The sequence below is a fragment of the Ursus americanus genome, chromosome 4, assembly GCF_024610735.1.
Source record: "Ursus americanus isolate L20-20 chromosome 4, mUrsAme1.1.p, whole genome shotgun sequence".
Taxonomy (NCBI): domain Eukaryota; kingdom Metazoa; phylum Chordata; class Mammalia; order Carnivora; family Ursidae; genus Ursus; species Ursus americanus.
Genome location: NC_142130.1, coordinates 42390507 through 42411751, shown reverse-complemented (window position 1 = coordinate 42411751; position 21245 = coordinate 42390507). Strand labels below are relative to the sequence as shown.

At 38.9% G+C, this 21245-nt stretch overlaps 1 protein-coding gene across 39 annotated transcripts in view; it reads right to left on the bottom strand.

The window, feature by feature from the left end:
• Positions 1-21245, bottom strand: part of ZBTB20 (zinc finger and BTB domain containing 20) — a 771855-nt gene that overhangs the window by 169733 nt on the left and 580877 nt on the right. For all 39 annotated transcript variants that reach the window (XM_087861260.1, XM_087861259.1, XM_087861245.1 and 36 more), the window contains one exon: positions 8783-8822. The gene's annotated coding sequence lies outside the window, so the exon portion shown is untranslated. The remainder of the gene's footprint in view (positions 1-8782; positions 8823-21245) is intronic.

Here is a 21245-nt window from a genome sequence, read left to right as displayed (position 1 = left end):
TATGTCTTATCTGCTAAGCTACAATAGCTTCCTTACTTTAGCCCTGCAAAACCACTCACCACAATGGACTACTTGATCTTTTTTGTTTTTAACATTTAATTTTTAAGATTATTGCAGATTAGCATGCAGTTGTAAGAGCTAATACAGAGAGATCTGGTATACCCTTTGCCCAGTTTCACCCAATAGGAATATCTTATATAACCATAGTAGAATATCACAACCAGGAAACTGACCTTGGTTTTACAATGGTACGATCCATCCACCTTATTCAGCTTTCACCAGTTTTATATGCACGTGTGTGTGTGTGTGTGTGTGTGTGTGTGTGTGTGCACGCATATGTATATTTAGTTCTATGCAACTGTATCACCTATATAGATTTGCATCATCACCACCACAGTCAAGATACAGAATAGTGGCATCATAAGGCTATCTCGTGCTATCCTTGATAGCCATAGGGAGCTCCATCTCTCCCCTGTTCCATAACCTTTGTCAACCATTAATCTATTCCTCATCTTTATAGTTTTGTTATTTCAAGAATGCCATATAAATAGAATCATAAAGTATGTAATCTTGAGATTGGCATTTTTCACTCAGCATAATACCTTTGTGATTAATCCAAATTATATGTATCGAGGGTTACTCTTTAATGCTGAGAAGTATTCCATGGTATGGATATACCACAGTTTGTTTAACCACTCACTCATTGAAGGTAATTTGGGTTGTTTCCAGTGTGGGGATATTATGAAAAAAGCTGTTATAAACACTGGTGTACAGGTTTTTGTGTGGATGTCTCCATCTGTCTGTGATAAATGTGCAAGAGTAGCATGATCTTTTTAGAATACAAAGTTGAGGGGCGCCTGGGTGGCACAGCGGTTAAGCGTCTGCCTTCGGCTCAGGGCGTGATCCCGGCGTTGTGGGATCGAGCCCCACATCAGGCTCCTCTGCTGTGAGCCTGCTTCTTCCTCTCCCACTCCCCCTGCTTGTGTTCCCTCTCTCGCTGGCTGTCTCTATCTCTGTTGAATAAATAAATAAAATCTTAAAAAAAAAAAAAAGAATACAAAGTTGATTATGCTACCTTTCTTCTTAAGTTTGCTTTCCCATCGTCCTTAAGAAGGTCTTTAATGTGGCCTATAAAGATCCTGACATCATCATATACCTTTTCAACCTCAATCTGGGCTGCTCTTCACCAAATTCTCCCCATCCAGCTATATTTGATGCCTTCAGCTATGCTGTACCCTCTGCTTAGAAACCTCTACCACCACCTAATCTCATTTCTTGTTTTTCATCTTCAGACGTTAGCTCAAATATCACTTCCCAGGAAGCTCCTCGCAAACTCCTAGACTCACTTAGATTCCCCCCTTAAATTTGCTCCTAGAGTTCCTGGAACTTTTATTTCATGGCAGCAAGTACAGTTTGTAATTGTAAGTTCTCTTGTGTGTCCATTTGATTAATATGTCTTCCACCCCCCAGGTTGTAAATCAAGTAGGGCAGAGACCATACCTGTCTTGCTTGCCATCATATCTTCGGCATTTAGTAGACATTCACTTTGTGTTTGATGAAATTTGGCCGAGGCTTTTAAGACAGATAGTTTTGGATTCGGGTTCTGTATTAATTACTAGGCATCCTTGAAAAAATGACTCAAACATGCTTAATCTCTGTTTCGTCTTCAAAAATGGGATTACAATAGCATCTACTGAATAAGAGTAGTTTTTTTTTATTATGTTATGTTAGTTACCATACGGTACTTCATTAGTTTTTGATGTAGTGTTCCATGCTTCATTGTTTGCGTATAACACCCAGTGCTCATTGTAATATGCGCTCTCCTTAATACCCATCACCATGTTTTTTTTTTAAAAGATTTTATTTATTTATGTGACAGAGAGACAGCCAGCGAGAGAGGGAACACAGCAGGGGGAGTGGGAGAGGAAGAAGCAGGCTCATAGCGGAGGAGCCTGATGTGGGACTCGATCCCGGAACGCCAGGATCACGCCCTGAGCTGAAGGCAGACGCTTAACGACTGCACTACTCAGGCGCCCCTACCCATCACCATGTTAACCCATTCCTCCCCTCCCCTCTGAAATCCTCAGTTTGTTTCCTGGAGTCCATAGTCTCTCATGGTTCATCTACCCCTCTGATTTTCCCCCCTTCATTTTTCCCTTCCTTCTCCTGATGTCCTCCATGCTATTCCTTATGTTCCACATATAAATGAAACCAGATGATAATTATCTTTCTCTGCTTGACTTACTGCCACTTTGGAAAACAGTATGGAGGTTCCTCAGAAAGTTAAAAATAGAGCTACCCTATGACCCGGCAATTGCACTACTGGGTATTTAACCCAAAGATACAGAGGTTGTGAAAAGAAGGGGCATATGCATCCCAATGTTCATAGCAGCAATGTCCACGATAGCTAAACTGTGGAAGGAGCCAAGATGCCCTTCAACAGATGAATGGATAAAGAAGATGCAGTCCATATATACAATGGAATATTACTCAGCCATCAGAAAGGATGAATACCCACCATTTGCACTGCCATGGATGGAACTGGAGGGGATTATGCTTAGTGAAATAAGAGTAGTTTTAAAGGTTAAATCAGGTAGCTGTTAAAAGTATTTTGTCCAGTGCCTCAAGCAAGGCAAGCACTCAACACATGCTATTTCTTATTGTGATTATTAGTTTAACCAAAGATAAGAGTTTTTGTATTTTTTCCCAATGAGGTTTTAGTCCATTATCTTAATTTCTTGCCTGTTCCCTGGGGTTCTAATTCGGGTAATTCTGAAAGTCAGAAAAGAAACCCTCAATTTAGATCTCCAATAATTCTATGACTACAGGTTCCAACCTCAGATATGTCTCCTTAGATGAGTACCTTGTTTGGCCTCTTGGCTATGGTTCTCATTTTCATCTCACTCAGTACTTCCTCTTCTTGTTTTCCAGCCTGTGGATCAGAAGCCTGGTAGGAATGCCTCTTCCCGACTTCTAGTTTCCAGAAAGAAGTTTTCTAAACACAACTTGTCTCTGTCTCATTCCTTATACTTTCCCATGGAGGTGAATCATCCTATTGATATGACAGCCCTTGTTCCATGTCTCTTAATTAGGGGAATGGATCTATTGAGGTTTGCAAGGGCCGGAGGTTAGCCTCTTTCTCCTTCTTTTCCTACTTAGACAAGTGTGAGTTAGTGACCTAGAAGAGCAATGCTCTTATGCAGATCCAAATTTTCCCTTGGGAGGGCTTTTCTAAAGTTTAGATAGAAGGGAAGGGAGTCAATGAGCCCATTTTACCTCTCATACATCCTTCAACCAAGCCTTATCAAAAATTTTTGTTCCCCAGCTATCAGTTCTTTTGTCTTATTTTCCAGTGGGTTTAGAACTTGAGTGGGAAAAAAGAGTGCCATTTATTGGACCCCCTCAAAGATTCTAACACTTAAGTTTACGCCTTTGCTTGGGATATCATTCTTTTGCTCTTCACCTTTTTAATATTCTAGCCATTTTTCAAGACCCAGCTAAATCACATTTTACATGAAGCTTTCCAGCCCTCAAGGTTCTCTTTCATGAATGAAATCCTGTAGTACTTACTGGACTGTATCATTCCTTTTGGAATTGTTACTTATTGTCTCATATGCATATGGAATACTCAACAGTATAACTTCTTTTCCTAATCCAATTTTGAGTTCCTTAAGAGCAAGCGAGGGCAATGTCCTAGATTTATCTTTTAGCTCCCTACTAAACACGATTCCTTTTGTGTAGTAAGTGCTTAATAATATCTTATGGGATGATTGTGCCTGAGGCTGGCCCACTGATCAGGCTGTGATTTGAAGGATCAACTTACAATTAATATGGTTTAGTGGTTGGATGGTTTCTGAAGGAGTGGTGGCAGTGGCCAAAGGAAAAAAAAAAAAGGTTATTATCAGTATGTCCCTGAGCTGTGTACAAGCACAGTCTGGATACATATAGGTAGTGAAGCTTAATCCTATTATGTGCTGAGTTTCCATCCTGGTAATATACTCCCCCATTTTCCTTTATGAAAAGCATATGGAACGCATGGTCTGATAGGCAGAAAGGCTAAAAGAAATGCAAGCAGAGGGAGGTAATGCTCTTAGGTGTGGTAGGTTGGTCTGCAGTGTTTTCATTCTCTGAATTAGTCAAAAGATTGAAAAAAAAAAATAGCCACTACTACCAAAGGAAAAAAATTAGAAGGAAGGGTCCTGAAAATGGTATCTGAGCAATGAAAGACAGTGAATATTTTAAAGATCACTGAATTTAATTTATTCAACCTACATGCATAAAAGTACAGGTGGGGACATTATTTATGCAGGTATATGCAAATCACTTTATAAAATAGGCAAAGCCCTTCTGCTTTTTATAAGTTGCCAAGGTGGTTCCTGATATTTTAAAAGCTATGCACCTTTAATGTAATTTCCTAAGAGTTGGAATCCCTCTCTTGGAATCACAGTCATTGTCAGAGCAAGTTTATTTTTTTTTCTTTCCTCTGGGACTTCTACAAGGCTCTCATAACCATCACAAAAAGGGTGGTTTCCACAGAGATATGACTAGAAAAATCACTTGGAAATCACTGAGGAGCAAGTCACAATGTTCAAAGCAGAGAACAGGGGCTTTGAAAACATGAACCCATCTGACCTCTTGAATTTAGTACAGTGAATTCCTGAGCTCTGAAACATGGGGCCCGGCTGTGCATGCCATATTGGTGCTATAAGACTGGCAGTAGGTTGGCTGTGGCATGGTCTATTTCAAACTCCTTCACAGTGCCCAGTGTTGCATGTTCCCAGATGACATTTGGTTGGCAGAAGCTGGGCTTCCAAAGCTGGCAGTCTGGAATGCAGCCCACTATGTTTTGACAAACACATAATTGACCATCTGATCACCAGCCTACAGTCTGCATTCAGGTCAGTGGGGGGACCTGGGCTTTCAATAGGTCCCTACTCCTCATCTTGTTCATCTTCTCAAACCTTTCTCCAGAAAGCAATATAGAGAAGACTTAAACACACCCACACATACCCTCCCCTTTACAAAAGAGAATATGGTCCATGAAATATAAGCTATTGAAAATATCCTTTAAATTGTCCTGGCAGCCCAAAGTGAACAAGAGAAAAGCACATTTATGGTGAACTCTAATTCAGAAAGAAGTAAGAGACATACTGAACTGTTGCAACACCAGTGGTATATACGTTGCCATTCAACTCAGTGGCTTGGAACTTCTTAGAAAAAGACAGCATAGGGAGATGACAGAAAATTGGGTATTGCTTGACTTTAGGGGGATATTATTAAGAAATATTTCAATTTCATGTGAAAGAAATGAAAAGCAGGACTTGGAAATGGCTTCTTCCTTACCTTCCTGATGGTCCCCCAAATCTACTGAGGAGTCACACCTCTCTGGAGACCTGCAGGCAGCAGCTCAGAATGAGGTCAGATTCAAATTCTGGTCCCCTGTAAAGCTCTTGTAAAGAGTGTTTTGGTCTGAAATTTGGCCCTACACAACACAGCAACCTTTCTCCTAGAAGGCAAGGATTGTGCACTAGGCCAAGATATGCTGGCATCACACAGATGTCAGTGTCTATGTCAACACAACCAGAGAGCGTCTCCTCTCCACTCCCACCCCCACTGCACAGTCCAAGCTCTTGGTTTTTACTTTTGACCTGGTGTCCCTTTTCTCAATCATTCATCTCTACATGGCCAGAGTGCTCCTTTTGTTCCCTTTCTAAAACATAAATCTGCCTAAAATTCTTCAAAGCCTCCTCAAACCTGCCACATCACATCCAAATTCCCTCGCGTGACTTCCAAGACGCTCCACAATCTACCTCCTACCTACTTTCCAGCCTCATCTCCCAGGCTCCCCTTTCAACCACCATGCTCCAGCCACGCAGAACTACTGTCCTCCAGAGCTGGCTGATGGTCGACACCTCCTGACTTTGAAAATATTCTTGCTTTTTTCATATTATGATCCCCTTTTCTTTCCCTTCCCCTACATTGACTCAGTAAATTTCAATACTTTCTGTAGACTTTTAGACCTAGCTTGCAGGTGGGCACTCCTTTCTTGTTCCTCTTGCTACATCTTGTTTATGCCTCCATTCCAGTGTCCATCACATCCTAAAGCCTTTATTTACTATTTATCACCCCTACCAGACTGTGAGATTCTTAGCAACAGGGAGCATTTCTTATTTATCTTGGAGTTCCAGGAACCAAGCATAGTGACTAGCTTTCCGTAAATGTTTGTTGACTGAAAACCGAATAAAGAGCTGTGCATGATAATTAATTAAAACTAAGCCAAGCAGTAGCATTAGCTTCTACAAGCTAAGCATGGAGCCTATTAGCAATCTAATGAAGGCAGAAGATCGCAGCAGTAAGGCACTTTCTGACGGTTATCACGGGGTGAAAGGAAGAGTGAGGGATAGAGGATGTGATGGAGGAATGTCTTGTTAGCAGAGGATGTCACTGAGGCCATGAATTTTCAGCTTTTTCAGTACTGAGTTTTCAATACTGAAAGGTATTGTTCTGAGAATGAATCTGAGGCTGAACTGTAGAGAGGTCTAACTTACAATAACTTGGTTTCTCAAACAGGCTAAGTCTGTGCTACCTGCTTTAAGGCAGTGTGGCAGGCTACAGTGGGCTCCTCTTTGTTTCTGCTAAAGAGTAATGGGATGGAAAACTCTTGGGGGGAACATCTGGAAGCTGTTCAGTTCCCAGTGAAATCTGTGTCAAATCCAGGTTGGGACTTTGGACTAAATGCAGTGCCAGGGAGAGAAGGCAGAATTCTGCACCTGTCTGGAGAAGGCCATTGAAGAGGCGCTAAGAGCTAGAAACACTGGGGAGATAATGCTCTGATCTGTTCCCAAGAAACTTTTCTTTCCCTTTGATAGGTATCTGGGGCACCACCCCTGGAGCCATCAGCTGTGTCTGTGGGGCACTTGAGGACAGCAGGACTGTCACAGGCCCTGTCACCCTTGAAACAAAAGTAGCCTCAGGATTTGGAACAACCCAAGCAAGCATGAAGGCTGGCCCGGGGGTGGGACAAGGTTAGTGGGCATAGGAATGGGCTGTCAGCCCATTACAGGTCATTCTCAGCCCTGTCTCTGGTTCAAAACTAGGATCTCTCTAGAAGCTGCCTGATTAATGGTTGATGTAGCATAGAATCAGTTTCACATTTTCCTATGAGCCAGAAACAGCCTTTCAATTACGTTTTTATCTCAAAGGTCTCCCCCTTGATTTCTAATCTGTGACACAGGTCTCCAGTCCCCTGTACTGCTTGTCTGAGGCTTGCCCTACAGTGCTGACGTCATAATAGCTGAGCCGTGCGGGCAGGAGTGCACTGTGCTGACTCATCCCCGGTGATGTGAGGATTAATGCCTTGTCTAACACGGAGCTATTATGTGAACTGTTTTTACACAAAAGAACTGTAACGAAAATGATTTGCCAGTCAGAGGACTAGAAATACGCAGCGCTAGGTAACTGAAGTAGGGACGCGGAAACGTAGAGTGGTAACCATAAGCATGCACACTGACACCCTCCAAAGCATTGACAGACCCGCGCTATCAACACAGAGAATACGGAATAACAAGACTTGTCAGGGGCAGGCAGGATCCACCCCTGCTGTATAAATGCATTACACACAGTCCCTGCCGTCTTTGGGGAGTTTCACCAATCTCCTTTCTCTGTCAAATGGCTGTCACTTTGGACTTTAGCCTTACGGTCCGTCCTTTGGGGGATTCTGCTCCCCTGAATATATTTGCAACTAGCTTCTAGGAATGTTAGTGGAAGCCCCACACATGCAAGCGAACCAGGGGAACCCCCTTTCTGTGTAAATGATTACCACACAAGAAATACCTCAGACTGAGAAGTCGCTGAAGTAAGACATGTTGCGAGTAAGGGACAGCATCCACCAGAGAGCTCAAAGCAGCTGGGAAGATGCTGGTGATTATTTATCACAAAAGGTGACCGCCCCTACCTGTAGTATGTCTCGGGCGGTGTCTCATGCGGTGAGCCACTATGATTATTTGGGGTCATTGCTGCAGAATCTCTTACAAGCAGCCTGAGGTAAAACTTATCCAACCCGTTCCGTGCAGCCTGGTTTGGGCTTTAAACAACAAATATTCTCTCTTTTCATCTAAAATCAAGTTTTCCCTCTCTTTTTATTCTCCCTTTTCACATGACTTCCCATCTTTTCTAAAAAAGGACGGTACCTTCTATAAACCTCTTGGCACACATAATCCCGGATTTCTCTCTTTCTCCCTCTTTTTTTTTTTTTCTGGACTTGCGATGACAGACAAAATTTTATCCTAAGTGGATCAAGCCTTATAGTCCACGCTCGTACTTCTTGAGTAAAAGGGTATTGGAAATTTTGTCCATAAATGAAAGCTCTGACCCAGAAGTTGAAATTAAAAACTATTGGACCTAGAGATGGGTGTGTAACTGAAGAATAAATAATTGCCCATTGACTGACTGTGGAGCAGAAGCCCGACTGTTGCGGGTGTCCGGCTGAAGAACGTAAGCTCTACTGGAGAGGAGCAGTGACTCCCGCAAACAGCAGCTGCGGCTGAGTAAACGGCGGTCTTTATAGGAGTCCAGTGCCTGAGGCCCCGCTCTTCTCAGGCCCCCTCATGGATGGCAACGACTACCACCACCACCAACACTGATTCCAAACCCAAAGGAAGCTAAGATGTAGCGAAGAAGTACTGGAAACCACAACAAAGTCAACGAGAAAACATGCCAACAAAGATCCAAATTTCCCAAATACGACGCCTTCTTGAAAAGTAAAGAAACCACTCTTACTTACATAAAGAGAAGGGTCAGGCCACAGACTGAAGGTCACGGAACTGGAAAAACAAAAACAAGGAATTAAAAATAAACCCAGTGATACTATAGGGAGAAGGAAAACCAATCTAAGGTATAGACAGAACTGTTTGCTCCTGAGGATGCGCAGTAGGGGCCTGTTTTATTACCTGTAGCCTGAGGGGAAAAAAAAGAGATCAGTCCCATAAAATTTTCCAAAGGTGCGACTCCTGCTATATGACCAACACAGTATTTCCAGGCACAAGGAGTGCCAACCTCTTTCTTTGTTAAGGTCATTCTGATCCGAATGGTATAGGTATTTTCTAGAGCTGTGCTCTTTAATACAATAGCCACTATCTATACTTATCTATTTAAATTAGTTAAACTTGAATAAAAAAACAGGAACGTTTAGTTCCTTAGTCACACTAGCCACATTTCAAGGGCTCAAGAGCCACCTGCAGCTGGTGGCCGCCTTAGAGGTAGAACATCCCCTATCACTGCATAGACATCTACTGGGCAGCATTGACCAGAACAGGTCAAGGCTCTACTGTGTAGTACAGGGCAAATTTTAACTAATTTTGACAAAGATGAATAAAACTCTGATAAACTTTGGCTCTTCTAAGGGTAAATTCAGTATGTTTAATGCCCAGAAGATCCTCTGGACAGCCGTAACACCCACATGCATCATCGCCCCTCAGCTGACAACCTGATGCGAGGCAGCCTCGTGTTGGCTTGGTGCAGACTGAGGACCATATACTGCTTTCTCTGCCCCTTGTCTCCAGCCTAGGAGTGTCCCCTCTGACAAAATGATTTCAAAGGAAAACATCTGTCTCCCAAAACACATCTCTAACGATGAAAACCTCAGGTTTGTGGGGAGTTGATCTTAACAGTTTCTCCTGTATTTCAACTCAGGTAATTCTCCTTTGTAATCCTCAACTCACAAGCCAAATGAGCTATGATGTCACTGGCCTGCTCACCACTGTTTTGACAGCTTCTCTTACAGAAAAATAAAACTGAAGTAGCAGAAGAGCCATGAGAGATTAATAAACCAAACGGGGACACTGAAAGAACAAAGCATGTCTCTCTACCCACACCCCACTCAAATATATCAAGGACTATTAATATATGCTGATCGAATTCTTGCCTCTCTGACACCATGATTTTAACTGCTTCATAGGAGGCCTCCAGAAGTGTGCAAAACAAATCCTACTAAAAGAGATCAAGTGGAGGGATCTGATTATATAACTTAGCATAGAATAAGCCTAAAGCAAACACAAACAAACCCGTCGATTAAAGAGATTTCACTTCTCAACAAGTTTTCTAGACAAGCGCACATTCATAGAGGTTCCTCCAAAGGAAGAGTTTCCTCTTCATGGCACGTGTAAGTGTGAGGGATGGTGTTCCCCCCCTTGAACAATAAGAGTTAAGATGAAAATCTGCAGCCTGGATCATAATGTATGCTAACGCAAGAGAAGCTGGAAGCTTTCAAGTTATTTCACAAAATTGATGAGTTTAATGAAAACTTTAAGCAAGATAATGAGATTATGTATGATTCATTGGAAGTACACACAAACTTGAAATATAAAGATTGACTAGTCTTCAAAGACTTTAAAGTTCTAAGTTTTGCTACGTTCTAGTCCCTTCTACAAGCCAGGATCCTAGACCACTGCACCAGTCTATTTTTTAAATCTCCTTCCTTCCTCCCTCCCTGCTCCCCCCTTCCTTTTTTCCCTCCTAACTTTTTTGAGCTTGCTTTTCCCCCCAAACTTCGGGAGAAAGAGAAAAATGTGATTAGTGGTTATCTATGAAATATGCTCACTTATCATTTCTCTGTTGCACGTTATAAACCCAATAACTCTCAATAAGACATTATGCTTTTTAAAAACTATACCTAGCATTTGTGTTCTTATATCTGAGCACATAACTTTCCATTTCAAATTTTAAGGAGCATTTATTCATAAAAGTTAATCAGTCAAAGTTAAATTCTTGATGTGATCAAAAGAGATCAATGTAAATTGTACCCAGATTGACTAATACACGCAAGGTCTGGAATGAAGAAGAAATATCCTTCCCCGATGTCAAGTGACACACAGGCTGTCAATGACAGGAATCCAAGATGGGGAGAAAAATCACAGTGTGTATGTCACAGTCTAAGACAAATTAAAGCCAAGTTAAATTGAAGATTTTATTGGATATAATTGTCGTCCTTATATATTAATGAAAAACAATAATACCTATCCCAAATGTAATACTAAGGCTAAAAATTTAATCTCAGAGTTCTTATACAATTTATAAATGTTCATAAACGTCAAAAGGCCCCTACTTCTTGATTGAATTACAATCTGCAATTTTGAGAATATGTATTAATCTACATAGGCTTATTCCTGTTCAGTTCAAATTGTTATTTTATTGATATGTGTGCTCTTTCCGCCTAAGTGATATTCACCTTATATGTCTGTAAGTTGTTTTCATCTGAAATGCAAAGAATTATCTACGATAGTTTTGCATATGATGAAAAACATTTGCATTAAGCATTCTAGGCTCAAAGCATAAATACCTAGCAAAGAATATATAACTGTAAAGCCCAAAAGAATCAGGACCTTAAAACATGGCAGGGGAAGCAAGAGTAGAAGGGGGAAAAGGGGTGGTTTATGGTGAAGTCTAATTGTGTTCTGTGATTTCCCAGTAGAAATTATTGTATAGTGTCAACCTCTAAAGAACTAAACGTGTTATTAATTAAATGTATTATTAATAAAGATTAGTCAATTCTGATTTCAGTTTATGTAATGTTCAAGGGCAATGGTTTCCAACATTTTGAGGTGATACGGATCCCTATGAGAATCCCTCCCCCAAAAAACTCCTTAAAAACACCAAGTTTCAAGAATCTTCCAGACTCCATGAAGGTCATTCATGAATTCCAGTTTAGCCACCCTTAGCCTAGGGGAGAGGGGAGAAAACGCCCGTGTGATCCCACTGCTTATCAGCTCCAGGAAGCTGAACAAGTCCCTATAAGCTGGAGCCAGGAGCAAACAAAACATATAGGAAATAAAGCTCTACATGGACACGTGTGGCTAGTGACACACAGACTCCTCTAAAGGCCTCCCAGACTCTGGTTTACCTAGTTCTTTACAATTTCTTTTTTTAAAAAAGTCCACAGAGGCTTAGGAACAGTGACGTAGAGGAGTAGTGAGCAGAGAAATGAGAGGAGTCGCTATTTAGTCAGCACCTTCTGTGGCTGCAGGCATCCTGCTCAGTAAATGCTTCTCCAATTTGAAGGTGGGCATACCCAGGGATGTGGAGCAACGTAACAGGAGCGCACCAGGCCACGGAATAAATCATAAAGATATGGCTGTCTTCTTGGAGAGTCAGTTGTCCTTGTGGCTAAGTAGTTTAAACTCTTATTTGTGCATACGTTTATTTATCTGATAACTATTTCTTGGATGTTACAGAAGAAATAAAACAGCCCCTGTTCTTGTCCTTGTGGAACTTCTGGTTCAGTGAAACAAATAAGAACATGTTGAGGAAGGGAATGCAAAATATGCATGTATCTGCAGGATGAACGCTGAGACCTCTGAAAAGTCTCACGTGTGGCAGACTGCTTCCGGCAATGGCCCGCACCCTGAGGACTGACTGGATCACTCACTCTAACCTGAGGATCACCTATGCAGAAGAGTTTGAAAAGCGTCATTAGCACTAGATCATTTCACCCTGACTAGAAGAGCAAATACTGTTAACTCCAATTTACTACAGAACAAGGGAGATTTGAGAAATTAGGAAACTTACCCCAAATCCCACAGCTGTTGGGATCTGAATAAGTTTGTACCATTCCAAAGTCTACATATTTTTAACCACTAAATTACACTACATCTAGGTATTTCCCATTTTATGTTTCCCCTTGAAATCTGGGCTCATTCAGGATTTTGTAGGCTAGTTTAAGCTTCTCCTTTGGAAGGAGACAGGTTTGGCTTGATTTGTATTCTAAATATTTCACAGTGGTAAGGGAAAGCTATTATTATACCCATTTTATGGTGCGGAAGCTGAGCCACTTGCCAGCTGAGGTATCTGGCTGGGTTAAAAACGGAATCGGGTTGTCAGTCTTTCATTCCTCTCCACTGACTGAAGCCTAGGCAGCAGTACTGTCCAAAGGCTTTTCTGTACATGGGATTCACACTGGCGGAGAGAGTGAGAGAAACTTTGCAAAGGGAAAATAATAGCGCAATACAAAAATGGAAAATAAGTAATCATAACTCACTCACAAAAATTGGTTACTTTTAGCACTGTGAATAGAAAAGAGAGAGCTTATTCATCACAAATGAATCAGAAAATTAGAATGTGTCACAGCATTGATGATAGGGCTGAGGAATTCAGATGAACTGAAGCTCAACACCTATCCTTCTATCTGAAGAGGGTAAACGGTGTGACAACAGGGCAGAAATGACCTCTTACATGTGCCTTTAATCTTTCCAATCTTTTCAACCCTCTCTCTAGAAGTTAGGTGGGTTTGTATCTTTGTTTTCTATGGGTAGAGATAACATTTTAACATCCTTTTAATGTTCTAGAAGTATTGTGTTAATTAATTCTTATGTGGGAGTCATTCCAAATAGTAGGATGAAGATTTTTACCTTATTGATTTTTCTAATACCTTTCTGGCTTCCGTGTTTTCAAAAGCTGAGGCACTATTGGATTTTTAGATTCATATGTCTCTCAGAATAAGTGCCAGCTTCATAGGTTCCTGTCAATTGATATTCCATCTTCTCTATGGATACATGATTTCCTTTATCTGACAGATTCAAGAAATTTTATGCTAGATTTAATGACATTTCATGCGCCCTGAATTCAGAGGTTTTTAATTCTCTATTTTCGATCTGGCAAAAGGTTTACAAGTCAAAGTCAGATGGAAGGGTTATTCGGATGTGCATACAGAGCATGTGCAATCTCCCACTAGCTAGATTTTGGGGTCTCCTGAAGACAAGTCTCTTGAAGTATTTTCATTCCTCTTGGTCAGTCTTAAGAAGGCTATAAATGCCACAAATCATTCATATCTTAGGGTCTGCTTTTCAAGACCACCCATTTTTTTGGATCCACCTTGAGGAGAGTGATAAGGAAATCAATGATGCCTTACCTCTCCTTAATATGCTATGTTCAATCTGAAAAATGTCTACCTTAAAAAATTTAGATGATGAAATAATGATCAATAAAAAGAGAGAATTCAAAAGCGAAAGTTCAGCATTTAGGTCTAGGACTGTTTCTAGGTCTGAGACATTGCTAAGACAACTTGACACTCCACCCCACCCCATACAAATCCTCCCGAGTCTTCCTGATTCTTACAGGTATAGGACCTGAAAGATAAGAATGAAATAAAAGCTGGAGAGCTGGGCGGGTGGCAGGGCAGGGCAGGAGATAGTGTCAGGGACTGAATTTGTTTAATACGTTCAGGATGATTTCTTACAGCTCCTGAATTAGATCTAACTCTGTTATGAAGACAGTTAAGAGCTCTCTACAATCTGATCCCAAACAACTTTTCCTTCTATATCCCAAACTCCTGAAACTGTAGCTTCATGGGTTTCAAACAGATTGGTATACCAGGACCTTTTACTATAGTACACTGATATCCTTTAGGGGATGCTAAAAAGGTCTGGCATTGTTATCATGTGGTCCAATCAATTAGAAATACCTGGTCATAATGTTGCTCACAGACCACCATTAATGCCATTTAGCAAAAAGGTTGTGTCTGTTATAAGGGAAACTCATCCTGAGATTCCTCAGTGTGTAAACACAGAAAGTGACATGTTAGTGGTACAGAGGGCTTTGGAATAAATACGGGCACAGCAGGAGAAAGAAAGATCCAGATCAGTGTGAACAGAAGGCTGTCTTTACTCAAATGGTTCCCTCAAATGTTTTTTTCTTTTTAATTCAAAGGGAAAAATCATGACATAAAATTTATACCAAAGGATATAAATTAAGCAGGTACTTATACCCAATGATCTGTTAGATACTAAACCAAGAACACAGCATGGGCACAGTATGTGTTTTAAAGACTTGGAAAGAGCTTTCCACAGTATAGATTGAAAAATGTTACTTTTGTCCTTGTCACCATCAACTATTTGCTTAAGAGAATCCAAGATCTTTCACAATCTGGCCCCAATCCACCTCTCTTGGTGTTTGTTTGTTTGTTTGTTTGTTTGTTTCTTTGTTTCGGGCTTCTCTCCCCACCCCCAGCACCGCTTCCTTATATTCTGTGACAGGCTATTGGCTCCTCCCTGAACATGCCTAGGACATCTTTGTCTTTGAGTCTTTGCTAACAGTTCACACTTGAATCTCCCAAGCCTAGCATAGTGTCCTAAACACAGCATGACACTCCAACATTTGTTGAATAAATGCTGTCTGTCTATTTTAGGAGACAAAGATGATAGAAAAAAGTTGTTAAATCAGTAAATAAATAGCACAAGAGAGAGGTCAAGGAAAAGTTAATTTTAGTGCGTTTTAGGAGTGGGGGCAAGATGAGCTTTAAGATTAGGAAAACTGATGCTCTTTATTCTTGGGTCTAGCCAATGCTATGAGTCAGTTACTTTTTTGGGAACAAGTTTCAACCTCAAGGTTAAATGAACACAAACGCTCTGTCCATCAGCATATAATGAAAAAGCTGTGGCTATTTCCACATCAGCACAGAGAAATTAAAATATGCAGTGTCTTTCTCAGAGGCATCATATATGACAGAACTTTTTAAAATAGTCCCCTTTGCCACTCTCATACAGAAAGAGCTATAAAAATAAAAGTAAATGTTTAAAAAAACACTGAGATAATTTTGCTTCAGAATGAAAAAGTTGAGGTATATTTTCATGGTTTTCTGACTGTAAGAGTTGTTATAAAGAAGATAATGATCGACATTTTTGTCCTAGGGCATAACGATATTAAACTGTCCAGTGAAGAATTTAAGTTAAGACTTAAAGATGAACATCCTAAATGTGCAAGTGGTAAATAATCAAATAGATTGCTAAGAGCAGTTATGAAATTTCTATCTTCATGGCTATTTAAAAATAGGAAAGATCTTCATCTATTTTGGATGGAATAAATGCAGCTCTGCCTCCAGTCAGGAGATGCATTCAATAACTTCTCTCATCGTGATTAGCTCTTTATGACTACAAAATCCTATAACATGTTGATCCTAAAAATTGTACAGAATCACAACACAGTTGAGTAAAATACATTCTACAGTTTGAAGAGGATTAGGCAATACAAAAAAAAAAATCTGTAAGTTACTAAATTCAAAATCGGATCTATAATGTTTACGTCTCAATTCAATTTGCCAAGTGTATATGTCACAAATAGAATTGAGGAAAAATGTACTTGAACGTACTGTAGTTTAAACATATGATTAGCTAGAGTAAAACATTCTAACAATTAATTCTTTCATGTCTAAGAAATTTAGCTGAATATTTAATAAACCTGGTATGAATATGCATATAAACCCAATCTCCAATTTAAAGAAAGTTAGAAAAGACCAGAAAAATAATATAAGAACTCACTATTATTATTCCCAGGACAATCTTCAAAGACATCAGGAGAACCAGTGAACAAGCCCTTTTAAATGACCAACATGGGCCCCATATGATTAAGAATGTAAATCTAATAACAGACTTAGAGAAAGCTCTCACAGGGATGGCAAGTTACTGGCTTTCTTGTCTATTTACCTTGCAGTTTTGGAGCTCAGCAGTAGTGTCCATTACATACAGCACACAGGGTTAGATGAAGAGTTCCAATGACCTTGTCTGAACCAACTTCATTTAAAGCAGTTTGCTACATTTCTTAAATAGAAGATGAGCCTATTCTATCTATGGCCCACATTTGGACTGGATCACTGAACTATTGCCCAACTCTTATAAGCAAAGCACTAACATGTACCAATCAACAGGCAGCCCATAGCAGAGACATCAGGAAGGTCAAAATACACACACATAAGAAATTGGCAGTACATTATAGAAGAAAGCTATTTCTAAAGATGGACTTTGGCTACTAAAGCCTTTGAGTGTTATTCAACCTTTGTTAGGAAAAAAATCAGTCCCAATGTAACTTGTAATAATCTGGTTAAAAAAAAAAAGATTGGGAGAAAGAAATATAGTTTTATTTTGCAACACATTATTTTCATAACAACATGAATCGAAGAGATAAACTATGCCAATTTCTTCATAGCTAACTCATTATAGGATATTGTTCTAATCTTCACTAATGACTTTTTATGAGGTTAGTTATGCTGTGATCAGAACTTGGAAGAATAGAGGCCTAAGACCTTTCAAAAGAAATGTTTCAAAAATGTTTCAAAAAATGTTTCAAAAGAAACATTTTTGTTGTTGTTGTTGTTCAGTATCACTACAAAAAAAAAAAAAAAAAAAAAAAAAAGCATTAAGCTGACTTTGACAACCTAACTAGGCTAATGGTTGCTTCATGTAGTCGTTGCTTATGCTGTTTTAAATGACAGGAATGAACTGAACAGCCAAGGTGTCAAGCTAACCATCAACTTGAATTTTGAAAAGTTACAGTACAATAAGCATTAACATCAGTTGTTAGAATTCATAAAACGTACACCAAAACTTATGGACACAGCAAAAGCAGTTCTGTTAGAAAAGTTCACAGTGATAAATGCCTACCTCAAGAAATAAGAAAAATCTCAAACAAGAAAAATCTCAAATAAATGACCTAACTTTAAGGGACTAGAAAAAGAACAAACAGAGCCTCAAGTTAGTAGAAGAAAGGAAATAGCAAAGATCAAAACAGAAATAAATGAAATAGAGACAAAAAGAAAACATAGAAAAGATCAATACAACCAAGAGCCGGTTCTTTGAAAAGATAAACAAAGTTGACAATCTTTACTTAGATTCACTAAGAAAAAAGAGAGAGGGCTCAAATAAAATCAGAAAGGAAAGAGGAGACAGTAAAACTGATACCACAGAAATACAAAGGACCTAGGTGGCTACTATGAACACTTATATGCCAACAAGTTGGACAACCTAGAAAAAATGGATAAATTTCTGGAAATATACAACCTGAATCATGAAGAAATAGAAAATCCAAACAGACCAATTACTAGTAAGGAGATTAAATCAGTAATTTAAAAACTCCCTACAAACAAAAGTCCACAACCAAACAGTATCACTGGTGAATTCTACCAAACATTCAAAGAAAAATTAATACTGGTTCTTCTCAAACTCTTTCAAAAAATAGAAAAGGAGGGAACATTTCAAAACTCATTTTATGAGGCCAACATTACCCTGATATCAAAACCAGACAAAGATACCACAAGAAAAGAAAATTACAGGCCAATATACCTGATGAACATAGACTAAAAATTCCTCAACAAAATGTTAGCAAACCTAATTCAACAATATATTAAAAGGTTCATTCACCATAACCAGGTAGGATTTATTTCAGGGATGCAAGGATGGTTCAATATCTGCAAATCAATCAGTGTGATACACCATATTAACAAAATAAAGGATAAAAATTGTATGATCATCTCAATAGATGCAGCTGAAAGCTTTTCTTCTAGAATGAGGAACAAAACAAGGATGTGACACTTTTATTCAACATAGTATTGGAAATTCTAGCCAGAGCAATCAGTCAAGAAAAAGAAATAAAAAGCAACTATATTGGAGAAGAAGAAGTAAAACTGTCACTATTTGCAGATGACATGATACCATACATAGAAAATCCTAAAGACTCCACTAGAAAACAAAACAAAAAAACTATTAGAACTAATAGTGAATTCAGTAAAGTTGCAGGATATAAAATCAGTACACAGAAATCAGTTGCATTTCTATACACTAAAAACAAACTATCAGAGAAAGTAAGGAAACAATCCCATTTATAGTTGCATTAAAAAGAATAAAACACCCAGGAATAAATTTAACCAAGAAAGTGAAAGACCTGTACACTGAAAACTATAAGATATTGATGAAAGAAATTGAAGACACAAATAATGGTAAGATATTCTGTGCTTGTGGATTATAATAATTAATATCGTTAAAATGTCCATACTACCCAAAGCAATCTACAGATTCAATGCAATCTCATAAAATCTGCAATGGAATTTTTCACAGAAATAGAAGAAAGACTTCTGAAATTTGTATGGAAATACGAAGACTCCCAACAACCAAAGAAATCTGGAGAAAGAAGAACAAAGTCAGAGGCATCAAGGTCCTTGATTTCAAACTCTATTACAAAGCTATAATAATCAAAACAGTATGGTATTGGCATTAAAAGAGACAAATAGATTAACAGAACAGAATAGAGAGCCCAGAAATAAACTCACCCACATATGGTCAATTAATTTATGACAAAGGAGCCAAGAATACGCAATGGGGAAAGGACAGTCACTTCAATAGATGGTGTTGGGCAACTGGATAGCCACACACAACAGAATGAAGCTAGACTACTATCTTATACCATATACAAAAATTAATTCAAAATAGACTAAAGACTTGAATTTAGAAGAAAACATAGGTGGTAAGCTCCTTGACATTGGTCTTGGCGATGACGTTTTGAATTTGATACCAAAAGCAAAGGCAACAGAAGCTAAAATAAACAAGTGGGACTATGTCAAACTAAAAATACTCTGCACAGCAAAGAAAACCATCAAGAAAATGAAAAGGCAACTTACTGAATGGCAGAAAATATTTGCCAATTATATATCCGATCTGATAAGGGGTTGATATCCAAAATATATAAAGAACTAATATAATTTAATAGTAAAGAAATCTGATTTAAAAAATGGGCAGAGGATTTGAACAGACATTTATCTTTTTCTCTTTTTTAAAAGATATTATTTATTTGAGAGAGAGGAGGAGAGAGTGTGTGTGCACAGGTGTAGGCGTGAGGGGGAGGGGCGGAGGGGGACTGAAAGAATCTCAAGGGGACTTCATGCTGAGCGCAGGACCCAACACGGGGCTCAATCTCATGACTCTGAGATCATGACCTGAGCTGAAACCAAGAGTCAGACACTTAACCAACTGAGCCACCCAGGCTCCCCGAATAGACATTTTTTTCTAAAGAAGACATGCAGATGGCCAATAGGATACAAAGAAAAGATGCTCAATGTCACTAATCATCAAGAAAATGCAAATCAAAACCACAATTAAATATCACCTCACATCTGTTAGAATGGTAATTTATCAAAATGATAAGAAATAAGTGTTGGCATAGATGTGGGGAAAAGGGAACCATTGTGCACTGTTGGTGGGAATGCAAATTAGAATAGTCATTATGGAAACTAGCATGAAGTTTCCTCAAAAAATTAAAAATAGGACTACTATATGATCAGCAATTCTACTTCTGGGTATTTATCTGAAGAAAATGAAAATACTAACTCAAAAATATATATGTATGCCCAAGTTCAATGCAGTATTTTTTTACAACAGCCAAGATATGAAAACAACCTGAGTGTCCATCAGTGGATGAATGAATAAAGAAGATGTGGTATATTTTCACAATGGAATATTATTCAGTCATCTCAAAAATTGACATTTGTGACAACATAGATGAACCTTGAGGGCTTTATGCTAAGTGAAATAAAACAAATAAGAAAAGGACAAATACCGTATGATCTCACTTACATGTGGTATTCAAAAAACAAAAAACAAAAACAAAACAAAAATCAAGCTCATAAATACAAAGAACAGATTGGTGGTTGCCAGAGGGCAAAATGGGTGCAGGTAGTCAAAAGGTACACTGTTCCATTTATACAATAAATAAGTGATAGGGATATAATGAATAGCATGGTAACTATAGTTAATCATACTCTACTGAATATTTGGAAGTTGCTAAGAGAGTAAATCTTAAAAGTTCTTATCACAACAAAAAAAAATTTGTAACTACACATGGTGACAGGTGTTAACTAAACTTGTGGTGATCATTTTGCAATATATATAAATATACAAACATTGAATCACCATGTTGTATACCTGAAACCAATATATTATTCTAATATAATGTATGTCAATTAAACCTCAATAAAAGAAAAAGAATTCATAGAATTTACTCATGGCCTGTCTCCCTCCATCTCTTCTTATTTCCACATCCATATTTTCACCTCTACATGCCTATCATATCAGGCAGTTGAAGAAAAAGAAATAAATGTGACTGGGACTGCCTCTGTGGGGACACTCTCAGTCAGCTGTCTTCCAGAAGTCCAACTTGCTCTCGGTTATCTGAAAAATCTATTTATTTAATTCAATACTTCCTCTCCAGGGAATCTGCATTTTCTTAACTGTCTTTACAAGATCTAGATTCAGGTTTTTCCACAGGCCATGGAGGAAGTATGGCAATTATGTTTGTATGTGGTGGTGGTGGTGGTGGTGGTCGTGGTGGATTCTGCTTTAGACTTTTCAAATTTTTCAATTTTACTGCTTCTCCAACTCAAGAAGCAAATGTTGCTTATACTTTAAATGCAAGTAAAGATATATACATATGTGTGC